Source organism: Callospermophilus lateralis, chromosome 14 (assembly GCF_048772815.1).
Source record: "Callospermophilus lateralis isolate mCalLat2 chromosome 14, mCalLat2.hap1, whole genome shotgun sequence".
Lineage (NCBI taxonomy): Eukaryota > Metazoa > Chordata > Mammalia > Rodentia > Sciuridae > Callospermophilus > Callospermophilus lateralis.
This window is the reverse complement of record NC_135318.1, coordinates 85,103,421-85,112,494: the sequence shown is the minus strand read 5'-3', so window position 1 is coordinate 85,112,494 and position 9,074 is coordinate 85,103,421. Positions and strand designations below refer to the sequence as shown.

Below are 9,074 nucleotides of genomic sequence, written 5' to 3'. Positions count from 1 at the left end.
TATCCTAATAAATCGTTTGTATATTACAAAACTCTCCCTGAAAACAAAACATAAACTATGACACTCCCCATATCAGTGACCATAGTAGAATGGACATAAAATAAAGAAGATGTAGGGGAAAATATGGACAGAGTGAACTTAAATTATGGTTTCCAATTTCTACAAGTTTTCTGAGAACTGGAATCTATTTTTTTTCTGTATTCAAATCTCCTATTTCAATGAGGTGTTTAGTTGTGTTTTCTGGTTTACTCTTAAGATGCTCTAGTTATTCTTTTTTATGGAAAACTAGCTGATTTTTATTGTCATTATCTATGCAAAACAAGACTTTAAATTGAATAAAATTTTTCATTAAGCATAAAGTTAATTTCATATTTGCTACAATCACAGTATATATATTACTTTGTATAAAGGGATAGTCTTTGGAGTTTTAAATATACCCAACTGCAAGATTGCATATTTAAAACTCTGTTTCTTTCTCATATATTAGTGGATTAATCAAATTAAATGTTATACTGTCTAGAATAAGATAAAATAAAAATAATTTGCTCATAAGATTCATTAACATCTTTATTTATAAAATACTATCCTAAGAATTATAATTCCATTAAAATTCAATTGGAGCAAAAGTATAGTCACTTAAGTACAAGCATTTACTTGAACTAAAAATGAAGAATATATTACTTTTGAAGGCAGATAAAAAAATATTGTCAAGTTTCTTGTTGTGCTTCTGGATGTACAGTAGCAGACTCCTTTGAAAGTGAAATCAACCCTGAAGGGAATTCACTTCTATTTTCAGAATGTGGAGCTGGGAGGGCAAAAAATCCAGCTCTTGGTGGGAGATAATGAGGAAAATATTAAGGTCCCATTGGAAATAGAGAGGGTAGTTTGCCCGGAGGAAAATATTTTTGAGATGCTCCATACATGTTTTCTGGAGGAGGTGAGGAAGAAAATGTCCTCTTCTCATTAACAGACTCCTGGGATCCACAGAAATCAATGGAGCACTGATTGGAGGGTATGATGAGAATGCAAAGTGAGAGCTACTTGTTTGGTTTTCATCCACAAGAGATGAATCAGGTACATTGGAATCAGGTACATTGGAATCAGCAAGATCAACTTTGGTATCATTTCTACTGGATTCCATTTCTGAAGATGTAGGCCCATCCATTTTATCCAAAGACAGCATAGTGAAACTTCTGATTTCTGCTGATCCAGATGGTCTACCATAATTAGAATAATATCCATCTTGTCTTTGTAGAGGAATATGTGGATCAGAATATGGTTGGCCTGGTAGTGGTATCATTTTCCTATGGGCCTGTTCCAATGGATGTGCCAGGGACCCAATGTCAGAAGGTGCTCTCTGAGGATCAGTTGACCTATCACAGTTTGATTCTCTTCTTTAATTGCTAGTTGGATGGTCCAGAGAATTATCTGGGCCCCTTGAGCCTCTTTCTCCTCCCACTGGCACTAAAGGTGAGAGTATGAGTGTACCCTTCTATTGCAAATGAGAAGGTCGTGTTTCACATGAAGTTTGACCCAATAGTCAGGGACAGTTTGGGAAATTTTCTCTGCCAAAGGCTGTATTTGAAACATCAACCACAGAAAGATCTTTTTTCTACAAGCTTAACTTGGAAGTGTATTTCAGTTAATTCTTGTCTATTGTGAGCATTTCATTTCCTTAAATTATTGATATATCTTTCATTACTTCAAGCTGCCAATTTATTACCATGTGCTTTTTTCTCATAGTAAATAATGTGCCCCTTTAAGAACATATGGTACTCTCCAATTCTTAATCACTATATTTGGCTTGCTTCTATTGATCACCAGCAGTTTAGATATATGGCTTATCTTTTCTTTCTCTTTGGAAAGTTTCTCTTCTTGCTCTACCTGGTAATTTTCTTCTCCTATTAATTTTCTTTGGAGTTTCATTACATTTTCTTGATATAATTTCATTATGCCATTAAGTTTCTGCTGAAGATTCTGATTCTCACAATCAAACTGTGTATTTTATGCTTGCAAAGATGCTTGTTCTGTCTTAAAATTTTTAATATGTTCTCTCAGGTCTTCCTTTGATTCAATAACTTCAAATAATAAAGTAAAGTTTTTATTTCCTTCTCTCTCTAAGGTTTTAAAAGAGGCCTTTAAATGCTAACTTAGCATCATAAAACAGTTCCTTCAAAGACCCTTTTGGCTGATTTTCTAAATTAGCACCAATTTCTGATTCACTCTTCATTTCCAATTCCAACTTACCATCATCTGTTAGAACTTTTGCAAGCTCAGGAGCCCAAACTTTCATCTGCAGAAAGTGTTTAGTCAAAGACTTAATGAGATTTTTTCTTTGTCTGTTAGAACTTGTTCTGCATGTACTTTAGAGTGATCAAATGTAATTTTCAGTTTAGTAAGGCCATTCACTTTTTCTTTCCATACTTCAACTTCTTGTAAAAGCTGTTTCTCACTTTCCTGAAGTTTGGAATTTTCATTAAAAGTATCTTTTATTGATACTGTAACTCCTTCTTCATTCATTTAAAAAATTCTCAAGATTGTTTTAACTTCAGGTATTTGTTATTTAAGTGATTTTGATTTATCTTCTAGGGACTTAATTTTTTGATATATCCACTATCAATCCATTCTGTTGAGAAGGTTTCGTTTTTCTCTTGTTTTAGCTCTTTTTCAAGAAAGAGTATTTCATCCTCAAGTTTAGTTATGGACCTACCCAAGTTTTCATATATTGCCTCCAAGTTTTCTGCTGCTATTGATTTCTTCACCAATATGACATGTTTTAAAGATGACTCTAAGCCTTCATGATTTTTTTTGAATAAAGCTAACTGTTTCAAGTACTTGAAATTTTTCTTCAATAAGTCCAGAAAGTTTTGGAGCAAGAATTTTTTCTGTCTGCCTGCTTTTCACAGACTGATAACTTCTCCACAAAAGAAAGAGAACAACAAAAATTCCAATAGCTGTACATATCACCAACTCCCACGGACAGCCATAAGGACTAGTGTGTGATTCCATGACTTCAGACAAGGTAGGCCACAACCCTTCTTACTTCTTCCAGGACACACCCAGTGTATGGCTGAGGGGCAGCTGTTGACCCTCCATCATATTAAGGCTACATTGTCTATTTCCTCCACAACCATACCATGCTCAGCCATATTAAAACATGCTGTGAACACTCAGGCCTTTGGTCAGGAACAAACCTGCACCAGACAACGGAGCAGACCATTTTGAATCAGCAAGTGGACGGGGAGGAGCTCTGGGTATGGGCACGGGGAGCGCTGGGCATGGGCATGGGGAGCCCTGGTCATGGGATCCCAGGGGCCTAGCACACTTATGGTACCTGTCAGGGAAGTCTTGGTACCTCCCCTATGCTGTAAATCCTGAATCAGTGAAGGTAAAAGCCTATCACCATCAAGCCAGAGAGAAGTCCTCTCCAAGTCATCCACCCATTGGTTTGGTTTAGGCTAGGCTTTTACAGAACTTATTATGTGCCATTCTATATAGTCATAATATCACCCAATTTGATGTAACTAAAATTCTAAAGCTCGGTAATGTTTTTTCAAGAGCTAGTACACTATATATTTATATTTGTACCACTTGACTTTTTCTTTTAATGACTCAGTCCTTTTCCCCCTCTACTGTTCCCTCTCTTTTTTCTTTCCTTACTTTATTCTTTCTCCTTTTTCTTTTCTTTAAGTGTTTGGGGTTATATTTCAAGGCCTTATACATTCTGGGAAAGCTCTCCATCACTGAGCTACAACTTCAGCCCTGTTGACACTTTCTATAGAAGTCAGCTGAATTATTTCTATAGAAAAACTTTCATGTAAGACATTTTAAAAGTGATTTGAGTAGAGTTGCATACATGAACATAAATCAGTTTTGATAAGTTATTTTTAAATAACATAGCATATGTAATGTTTCTAAAAGAAGTAGCTTAAAACTTCAGTTGGATTTAATGTCAGTTTTTGTAGACTACTATGTATTTAAGATTCTTCAAAATATTTTTTAGATGTTCTTTTCACTTCTCATAGGATATAAACACTTATAAGCAAGCTGGTCATTATAATTGTATAGCAAAGAGAAAGATAACTGAGATTCTGCCTCAAATAAAACAAAAAAAAAGGTTGCATGGAACTTTCACACAGACTGGGGATGCCATGGTATTCAATAGAAAGTAGTATTTATTTGTGTGCTTCTAGTCTCAGGGGATTCTTATCCAAAGGCTGATCATTTAGTGTTGAAAGTGATCTGTTATATATTCTAGTTAGTTTACTATTATATACTACCCTTTGTCTTCATATATGCTAATACACATTCCTGATTGGACATTATATTTCTATACTACAACGCAGCAAGTATGTTAAATACTAATTTATGGAGGGCTGACAAAAATACAGATGTCATCATGTTCTCTTTCTTTTCTTCTGAGATATCTCTACCATAAAATTTAGATCAGTGGTAAAGCACCCCTGACATCTATTCCCAGTACCAAACCAAAGCAAACCAAATACATGGCAGATGCACTTCATTTAGGGCAGAGAATTTAGCATTATAATGAGTTATAGTGAGCAAATTTTACCCTAGGTCACACAGAAGAGCAGCTGTGTATCTTGACTGTTTTAAGACCTTTTCAATAGAGTAGTTTCTAAAACAATTAAACAACTTCAAGTGAAGTTAAGAGTGAGCAGCTCTCTGCCTGCAATCACAAGTGTTCCAAAGTTCCTTCCTTGCCCTTTTCAGGCTGTTTCCTTGTGGGGAGAAAAGTCTCAACGGAGAAGTACTTGACTTATTGCACAATTCCCTTCCTCTTAAGCTATTCTAATCAACTTTCTGGCAGAACCTCCAGTATCTAAGATGAAGAGAGTTTGAATGGCTTTCAAATCTGGATCTTTGAGACCTGATCCCGGCCTTCACCTCACTCCACATTCCTTGGTTGTTTTCTGAGGCACCTCAATGCCCTGATTTTGGAGGATTTCATTTCCTTCCACCTCTGTGGCCTCAAATTTCAGGTATTACTGAGGGCTTTGATTGTAGTACCTGGAGTTGGGAAGAAGTTTCTCCAGGCAGGAGATTTTGCCCTCCTTGAAGACTCTCTTGGCATTGACCCTACATAAGGCAGTACCCTTGGGTCTACCCAGTAGACCACATATGTGCTGTTCCTAACGGGGTGAGTCTTAGCAATTTTTGACAGAATTTCTCCCTTGTGCCCAGGATCTACTTCCCTGAGGTAGTAGTTACTCTTTGATGGAGGCTGAAGGCTCTCTAGGAGTCAGCCACTCACTTTTCTCAACTCCTTGTTCCCACTGAATCATCTTTCTCTCTCACAGCCCACTGCCCAAGGCCCAGATGATGCAGGAGGCTTTAAATGCTAGTTCTATGGGAGTGAGTGGAGCCACTCTACATTCTGAAAGGGTCACCTTTGTTCTGAGAGGCTGCAGTGATAGGTAGGACCTGCATGTTTTGTTTTGTTTTTTTTTAATTTTTATTGTTAGTTGTTCAAAACATTACATAGTTCTTGATATATCATATTTCACACTTTGATTCAAGTGGGATATGAACTCCCATGACCTGCATGTTTTGTTCTAGACCATCTTGATAGTGGGATTGTGATGGATGCAGTCAGGAGTTTCTTTAAATCATCTGTCAATTGTGGCTAGAGATGGACCCAGAAGCCTGTAGTTTGGGCTAGAGAGGAGAAAGCATATTGGTTTCTCCTATACAATTGCAGCACAACTTTTCATTTCTCTGGCTGTACCCGATGTAGCATCGCACTATATGTGCATTCGTATATGTACCTGGGTTAATGAGGTCCATCTTATTCCACCATTTTTACTCTCCCTATGCTCCCTTTCAGTCCTCCCTACCTTTTGACCCATCAAAGTTTTTCCATTTTTTCCCATCCTCCCCATTATGGATCAGCATCCATTTAAAAGAGAGAACAATCAGCCTTTTTTTTTTTGAATTGGCTCATTCATTAGCATAATATTCTCCAGCTCCATACATTTACCTAAAAGTGTCATAATTTTATTATCTTTTTTAAGACTGAGTAATATTCTATTGTGTATAAATACTACAGTTTCATTATCAATTTATTCTATTGAAGGGCATCTAGGATGCTTCCACAGTTTAGCTATTGAGACTTCAGCTGATATAAACATTGGCGGCATTACTAAGCCATAACCCCATCCCACATTAACCATTTTTAAGTGCACATAAAATTCAGAAGTGCTCAGTACATTTGCTCTCAACACCATCAGTTCCTAGACTTCATCTTTATAACAGAGACTCTGCACCCATGAAATAGTGTCATCCCATTGCCCCTCATCCAGTACCCTGCTTTCAGTTTCTGTGGGTTTGTTGTCGCTAGATACATCATATAAGAGAATTACAAAGTAAGTGTCCTTTTGTGATTGTGTGAATACACTTAACATAATGTGGGATGAATTATTTTCCACTTTGTGGATGGACAACATGTTTATCCATGCCTCCGTGAATGGATGCTTACATTGCTTTCACTCTTTATTTTTGGGGAACTTCTACTTGGCATTTCTGAAAGCTTGAGCAGAAGACAAGGTGGGAAATCTACAGAAAATGAGCTGTGGTTGGAATCTCATGGGACCATGACTTCCACTTTGATGCAATCAGTAGGCAAGAGGAAAGATGAGCTAATCCAGGTGAGGGCACCTGCAATTAGCACAGATGCTACAGACAAAATCAGGACAACCTCTTGACTCTAAAGAAAGAGAGAAAATAAGAAAACTCAACAGACTTGACAAGAGGGCCTACACCTAAGGAAAGGGAAAGTGGGGCAACACAAAGAACACTAAGAACTAATGAATGTGAGTGAAGGATGAGTCAAGCCCAGGTATAAACTTCTTCCCAAAATCACAGGTTGCACATGCCATCCTTTGTTGATCAGTTGATTAGCAGAAAGCTCAGTGTCTAGTAGGTTTAAGTACTCCAGTTCCAAGATCACTGTTACCTGCACCATTTAACAGAGGGATACCTTTTACAGACTTTCCTTTTAAGGACTAAGAAGTTCTCTGAGTACAAGGGCTAAGTGTAATTTTTGCCAGTTTAAAGATGCCTCATGCATAGTCAGCACTGGGCCTTTCTGCAGTGTCAGACTGAGGGTAGGAGTCAGGCCCAAGAAGCAAAATTTAAGAACCCATTAGTTAAAAGAAGATTCAATGCATTGTGAGAAAATTGGTCATCTTTAATTCAGAGATGGCAATAGCCCCTAAAAAGCCCCCAGGTCCATTTTCATATTTCTTTTTAATATAAATGCCAATCAAAGAAGGCACATTGCCAACAAGTTGGTGCATCCCCACAAGCAAATATTTATGACATTGATTATGAAGTGGCACCTCCTTTCTCTACAGAAAAGTCTTAACTGACCTTCTCCAGAAATCTTCACCATGGCTGATTTTAGGACTGTCAGCAAAAGAGTTCAATGTAGATCAATTTCCTTTTTTTGTGTCACCCTGTTTACTTGGCCACTGGTCAAGAAGATACCAGCACTCCAAGTGCTGGACAACTCCTTACTAGTTATTCACAAATATATGCAATATAATTGTATAAATATGCAAACAAAGGCTCTGGCCTTTAGCTGAACTTAACAGAGATGTCTACATTTTTAATATAAGAGAAGTTACCAATTGGGCTCCATAGTAACAGCTGGCAGGGAGAGGAAAGAAAGGGGAGAAGAAACTCTCCTCTTTTCAGGCACTGCCCTTGAAGGATTAAATTGCCCAAAACACTGAGATAAAAAGCTTAGTTTATGTGAACTTCTGTAGATTGTGAACATTTACACCCCTCCACTTACAGAATGGTATAAAACTTTGAAACTACCTGAACTCAGGGTTCAGGCGATTGATTGATTAAAGCAATGCTGTGCTCTCTGAACCTGGCTGCAGCCAAATAGAACTGCTTCCTAATATCTTCAGGGCCTTGCTTCATCTGTTTCCACAACAATCCAGGCAGTCCTCTCTGTTTTTCTCTTGCAAATGAAAGTCTTGTACATAACTATAATAAGTCATATTCTGGGTTATCTCTCACTTACCTCAGAATAACAGTTAATTCTACCTATAGACAGAGACTGCCCCATGCCAAATGCAAAAAATCCTTGCTGGCAACGTGCTCAACAATGCTTTTTGGAAAGTCCCCTTCTTATAATGATAACATCCCATGGAATTAATGTGTTACTGCCATACATCATCTCCTTGATAAAAAGAATTTCTCTGGGGAAGAACAACATTTATGTGCCTGGGCAGGTGCAACCCCCTGGAATGTAAGTAATGTGCCTCAAAACCTCATGGGCTACTGCAGTAACTGCTACACAGAACAAGCTGTTACCAACTGGTATGCAGGAAATCAGTATGGCATGATGGATATCACACTAATATTGCTAGCTGCTAGACCCATCAAATGGGCAGCAGTTGGCTGGATAAATGAGTATTTATTGAGTCCAGACTCTGACCATGGATTTGTCTTTCTGCCAAATTATGCTTATACCCACTATGCACAAGCATGTGTTAGACCACACTCTGCCATGTTAACAATCAGTGATAATGATGGCATAAATATCACTCATAGAGATATCCTTTATGCAGTCAATATACCTGGTGGCTAACAAATTGTCTAACCCATGCTTTTAAAGCTAAATGTATATTTATTCTTAGAGTGTCCTCAGAAGTCTGGCTTCCTGTTCAGAGAGTGAAGGAGTCCATGGGATATGAAGATGAAGAATCTTCTGAATGAGATCCTTCAACAGACAAGGTATGCAATTAGCCTCATCATCCCTGGGATTATTGCACTGATAGCCACCATTGCCACCAGAAACACTGCTGCTGCTTCACTCACTCAGAGTATCTAGAGTGCTCAGACTCTAAACAATTTGTCTACTGCCATGGAAAAAGCCTTTGCCATTCAAAATGACTTAAATAAACAGTACCAAGCTGCTATCTTAGTCATTCAGCAAGAACTAGAACTCCGCCAGGAAAAATTAGATATATTGTTTATGTTGCAAAGGATCACTTGTGACCCTGAATTTTAGAGTATTTGTGTCACCCAATATGCTG

At 37.7% G+C, this 9,074-nt stretch overlaps 1 pseudogene; it reads right to left on the bottom strand.

Moving 5' to 3' along the window:
* Positions 1-707: 707 nt before the first annotated feature.
* LOC143637896 (melanoma inhibitory activity protein 2-like) lies at positions 708-3,070 on the bottom strand (annotated as a pseudogene).
* Between the last annotated feature and the right edge of the window lie 6,004 nt (positions 3,071-9,074).